Source organism: Triticum aestivum, chromosome 7D (assembly GCF_018294505.1).
Source record: "Triticum aestivum cultivar Chinese Spring chromosome 7D, IWGSC CS RefSeq v2.1, whole genome shotgun sequence".
In the NCBI taxonomy this organism is placed as follows: Eukaryota; Viridiplantae; Streptophyta; class Magnoliopsida; order Poales; family Poaceae; genus Triticum; species Triticum aestivum.
In genome coordinates, this window is record NC_057814.1 from 486,773,904 (window position 1) to 486,779,369 (window position 5,466).

Sequence of the window (5,466 nt, forward strand, 5' to 3'; positions counted from 1 at the left end):
GAAAACTTATTGTTCGACCAAGCACGGAGAAAGAGAGGTCACTTCTCTCTATATATGTTCATGACGGTCTTGTGTAATTAATGGTTTCCTTCATTTGCTTACTAGCTAGCGTCAAGTTCTCTCTATATGTATAGTAGCTAGCATCGACCAAGCACGAAGAAAGAGAGGTCACTTCTCTATATTATCTAGCTAACACAATATAAAACCCCTAAATTAACCCTCCAGCGAACGGGCCTGTAGCCTAGTGGTTGCAGCGACCTTAGTAGCACCCCAGGTCCTGGGTTCGACTCCCGGTGGGAGCAGATTTAAACAGGCCTGGGCAAAAATTTCTGAAATAAAAGGACAAGATTAAAAAAACCCTACAAAACCCCCAACCCCCTCCCCCCCTTAAAAAACAAATACCCCAGCGTCTGCGAGCTGCTGACACGTGGCTGCCTTTTAGTTCTGGTTGGTGTTACCAACCGGGACTAAAGGTTCTCCTGCCTGGACGCCCCACAACGGCCACGTGGAGCCCCTTTAGTCCCGGTTCATAAGCCAACCGGGACTAAAGGTTTTGGGTATTAGTCCCGTTTGTTTTGTCCCGGTTCCAGAACCGGGACTAGTATCCTGTTTTCTACTAGTGAGAGTGATCCTTCTCACAAAAAAGACTTGGTTAAATTCAAACAGGCTGACTCACGACAAGATTAAAAGGACTTATATACTCAGAAGGGGTAATTAAGACAATAAATAATGCGTCCACTATTTACCCATTACAAGATTCTTTTACATGAAAAGCGTTGTTCTTCAAATATGTTCATATATAAACTTAGTTCAACAAATACTCAAAAGACAACAACAACAAAAACGACAACCTAGTTAGACTTCAAGATGAAACTCTTACAACGGGAATGTTGAGCCAATTGAGGAAGAGATCGCTGTAAACATAAATAAATGTGAGTGAGCATGTGATATATACATAGCATAACTTTCTCTTGTCCCCTTATAGACATTAGAGATCTCTTCATATATTGGTCTACATCGTTATCCATGAAATTACAAATTAGGGACTAAACTCCCACGTGACTTCCATCTCTCGACTTCTCTTTGCATTTTCTAGAATTAACTACACCGAGGCCCTTTATTTCAACAAAAGCTACTATGCAAGAATGGCATCGAGTGATGTCTGCATTAGGGTTGGTGTCTTGAGAGAACTAAATGTAGCGCAACTGGTTAGGTTCCTTATGGAACCAACACACCAGGATTTAAATCGTTGATTTGACATTTGGCACTGGTGCTCACATTTTTTTGATTTTTCTATCTTTCTGACGATGTTTGTTTTGTGGCAGGTGATATTTCCGTTGACTATGGGATGCTATGGTGACTACGTCAATTTTAAGATGTTGTGCCATTTTGATATCTCGAAGGTGCTCATAAAGATAGGACGTGGGAACGGAGAGCGGCGATAGAGCTCACGAGCTCGCCTGCTCTCGCTACGTGTACCAATGGGAAAAGGGCGCGTCGGTTCGTATGTTGAACGCGATCGTAGTCAAACTGTAGCATACGGTGCCACGGCTGATGGTGTATAAGGTTTGGCGACCATGCGGCCCGTCACACAAACGGCGTTTTCGTAACGGATAAGCATCCATGACTTCGTGGGTCCACTTCCACCGCCCACCTCCCACCTCTCCGACACTCAATAAAAAAAATCTCTTCAGCCGCCGCACGAGGTGAGCAACTCAGAGCTATGGCAATGGCGGAGGCGGGAGGCGATGGGTCAGGATCCACCACTGCCCGTGGAGGTGAGGCCGTGTCGCCCGGATCCGCCGTCACCGAAGCAGAGCAGCCCTGCGCTGCGCCGCGGGGATCTGCCACCTCCAGACGAGCAGCATGAAGTAGGCCGATGGCTCCCGAGCAGGAGACGCGCCGCCGCGAGACGAGACCGCACAGCCGGGAACCTTACCACCCTTAGGGTGGCGAGGCCGACGCCGCCGCGGCTCCTGCCGGCGGCGAAGTAGAGGTGCTGGCGGGAGGGGGGAGGCTGCTGGCGGCGGCGCTACGTTACTCCCAGGTCACTTGCTCTGGAGCGACACGGGAGTCGGAGGCAAGCCCGTACAACTTAAACTTGCACACACGTCATGATATCAGAGGATACCAGATGGTATGAGCTGGTGTTGTTGCCTTCAGTACATAGTTTATTTTCCCATGATGAAAGACTGATACAAGGTTTATTTTTGCATTTTTTTTGTTCCTGTCATTCCAGATCATGGGTGTGCTGCATACATGTGGGATATGCTGAAGAAGGAGATTCATGTTCTTGAGTCATTGTGCACTCAAGTTCCTGGAGGAGTGCAGCGGCATATGATCCACAAGGAGTCTGTCTCACAGATTCAGTCGGCATTATTCAGCTGCCTATGGTGAGTTCTCTCCGAAATGTCATTGTCCAGCTGACAGATGGAAGGGCAGGTTCCCCAAGCTAATGTTAAGCCTCAACTAGATGATGACCCAACTACACTCAAATTCAGATAAGCATCAAGAGAAGGAAGGAAGTTGAGGAACTTTGCTTAGGGTTTGTAGCACCCAAAGAGGAACAGGTTGAGCCAGCCGGGGCACGGCAGCTGGGGTTTAACCCTATTACAATTCTAGATGCCTCTACCGATCTCCAAATCCTGGGTTTATAGCCATTAGAAAACAGAAGGTAAACTGAAAGGTAAAAAGAGAGCAGGTGAAGTTGCTGGACCATCAACAGCGACCCTTGACGCGACGGCTGCCGTCTGATGGAAGATCAACGTCTCTCAGCAGCTGCCTCTGGTGCGAACCTGTAAGTGGAGGCCAGCGTCGTTGGATGTGAACTGGATGGTGGAGTTTGAATCAACAGCTGAAGCGATAACCTGCAGTTAACTGAAGATGGGCTATTGTTGATCTTCAGATAAGGGGCCTGACAGATAACACGCGATGTTTTCACTAGGTAAATGGACATTTTTATCTCACACCTGTATATCTCATAAGTTTTACTTCTGGAGATCTGACGAAGATTCAAATGTTGTCTTGCCCTTTTTTGCAGTGACAAGTCTAGGATGTGTATGCTTCATGCAATCAGGCAGTACGATGGAGATAAGATGATGTGGCCATTGATGAAAGGTTCATAGTCTATTTAACTTTCTTACTTCTTTCATAAATTTGTCGGATGAGAATTTTCGCAGCCAGAGCTTGCATGCTGTTTTGGCTTTGAAAGCTGCAGAAAAACTTGGCCACTTTTTGGCAAACAGCTGGTGTTGAGGTATTTCGTTTGCATGACGAGCACGGAAATTGTGGCTGACAATGTGTTACGGGCTACTCTAGAAGACCATGAGGAATGAGTGTTATTGTCGATGCTTATGTAGTGTGCAAATTGTTCATCACCTTGTGAGGGTTTGGATGGTATGTTTAATGATCTAAACGCTCTTATATTTCTTTATAGAGGAAGTACTTTTTATTAGGATGGAACCAGTAAGTACGTGGATCTTCTAAATGACTTGTTAGCTACATTGTGTATGAAGAGCAATGCCCTCGAATGCTGATCTACAAACCACTTTTTCTTCTAAACATTTATTTATGAAAACCTTTTGATCGGCACAAGGTGTTGATTCAGCCAATTCCATATATGTCTGTCCACATGGGAATCAAAAGCTGCATCTCTGATGTGGTTGTTGGGAGGGAAAATTTAGAATGAGTCTTTGAATGTTTTTTTGTTGTGGGGGGGGGGGGGGGGGGGGGGCATAGGTTTGATGAATTTTTTGAAATGAACTTTGAACCGTGAATCTGTGATCTCAGAGATACTCATGCATATTTGACAAACTTGGTGCAGTTGTATTTTACTAGTTGATAGTGATTTTGCAAAAGAGAATAAAGAACAAACATATTTTTTGGATTTCGTCATAAACTTTTTGTTTTCACCCCGGGTGGTAGTAGCTCATTGAGACCAATATGCTCGCGGAATATTAATCAATTTTTTGGGGATCGTTTAGCAGAGACTGGGCGGCCATGAGAGAGCAACAGGTGGACTAAAATGGAGTTGGTGGCCGATCCCAGCCCGTCTACAACCCACAACGGGCGTTACGTGCCGTTTGCAACATTAGCACTACATCGGCTCCTCCCGTCCACAATAGGCATTAAATGAGGCGACGTAAATACCAAGCAATATAGCGTACGTCTCATATCCTCGAACGAGTGGATGGCTCGTGATAACATGATCAGGCGAGCTCGTCCACGCCAATAAGTTTCCGCGTGGGAACGTGTTTTTGTATGGATGGGTGTATGTGCATGTATATGAGCATATGTGATTGTATCATGTTCGGAGAAAGAAAAAGATAGGTGTTTTAATCATGCCAGTGCCTATACATCTTTCTTCTCGGTTTGGTGTTTTAATCATGCCAATGCCTATACATCTTTCTTCTTAGACAGGTGGTAGTACACTGCGGCACCGGATCAACTGTGTGCCCAACGAGAAGATGTAGCGCACGTAGGAGAAAACGATAGGTTTGCATTGCACGAATGCACCTCGATCGTCCCGCGGCCGCAGAAAGTCCTCGCGCTCCGCATCATGCACAGTGGTCCTCTACGCCATCTGATGCCCGGGCGTCCAATCAAGTTTCGGAGATCTACGCCACTTCATCGATTCATGTCACCTCGGTTTCTAGATCAGCCGCACCACCGCGCACGGACAACCCCGCCCGCAATTTCTCCCGAACAGGGTCGTCCCCGTCCACCACACCACCTGATGCCCCACATGCCGGTCCAGAGGCTGCTAATTTTAGATTACCACCATGGAAATGGACAAAGATGGGCATGACCTCATGGCCTCTGTTCTAGTTCAACGCCCCGCGTGAGTACGTGTGGACGTGGAGTCTGCGACGGTTTTGGAATTAAAAGAGAGGCCAGCGAGACACCAGGCGTCCACGTCGGTCTCAGGCTAATCTTGTTTAGGGGAAGAGGCTTTGTTATGCTCTGGTGTGCTTTGTCATTTCGAAGCAATTTTAGTTCGTGGGCAATGATCGCCGGGCCCGCCTCGTGTCATATACAGAAGGTGCTCGGTCTTTTACTCTTTTCGCACGGCACCAGTAGCTTTCGTCCGGTCTTCCAAAGATATCATTGATTATTTGTTCAAACACAAAATAGTACTACTACCCGGCAAAAAAAAGCTACTGTAGTTTGGTTGTGCTTCTGAGACGCATACAGCCATCATAAACATGTGCTCAAACGGGAATAGACCCAATGAAAGTTTTAAAATTATCAAATTTTTTTAAGTTTTAACACACTAGGGGCTTAGGGCATCTCAAACGCTATCCCTAGAACGGACAGTGATACGGTAGCCAATCATCCAACACTAGCCGTAAACGTCTGCCCGTAATACAAACACATTCAGACGAAATTGATCCAAACACGACGGAATTCATTTAAGTTCTGACATAATTTATATAAAAAACGGACGAATTCATTTAAGTTCCGACA

General features: G+C 46.2%; 1 long non-coding RNA gene across 3 annotated transcripts; it reads left to right on the forward strand.

Annotated features, from left to right (window-relative positions):
• The first annotated feature begins 1,609 nt into the window (after positions 1-1,609).
• On the forward strand, positions 1,610-4,341 carry LOC123167489 (uncharacterized). 3 transcript variants are annotated; one of them, XR_006483944.1, is made up of 4 exons: positions 1,610-2,137; positions 2,240-2,944; positions 3,041-3,396; positions 3,984-4,341. It is a non-coding gene; the product is annotated as an uncharacterized lncRNA (long non-coding RNA). The 3 variants fall into 3 exon arrangements; XR_006483942.1 differs by having other exon boundaries at positions 3,987-4,341; XR_006483943.1 differs by lacking the exon at positions 3,984-4,341 and having other exon boundaries at positions 3,041-3,501.
• The last annotated feature ends 1,125 nt before the right edge of the window (positions 4,342-5,466 follow it).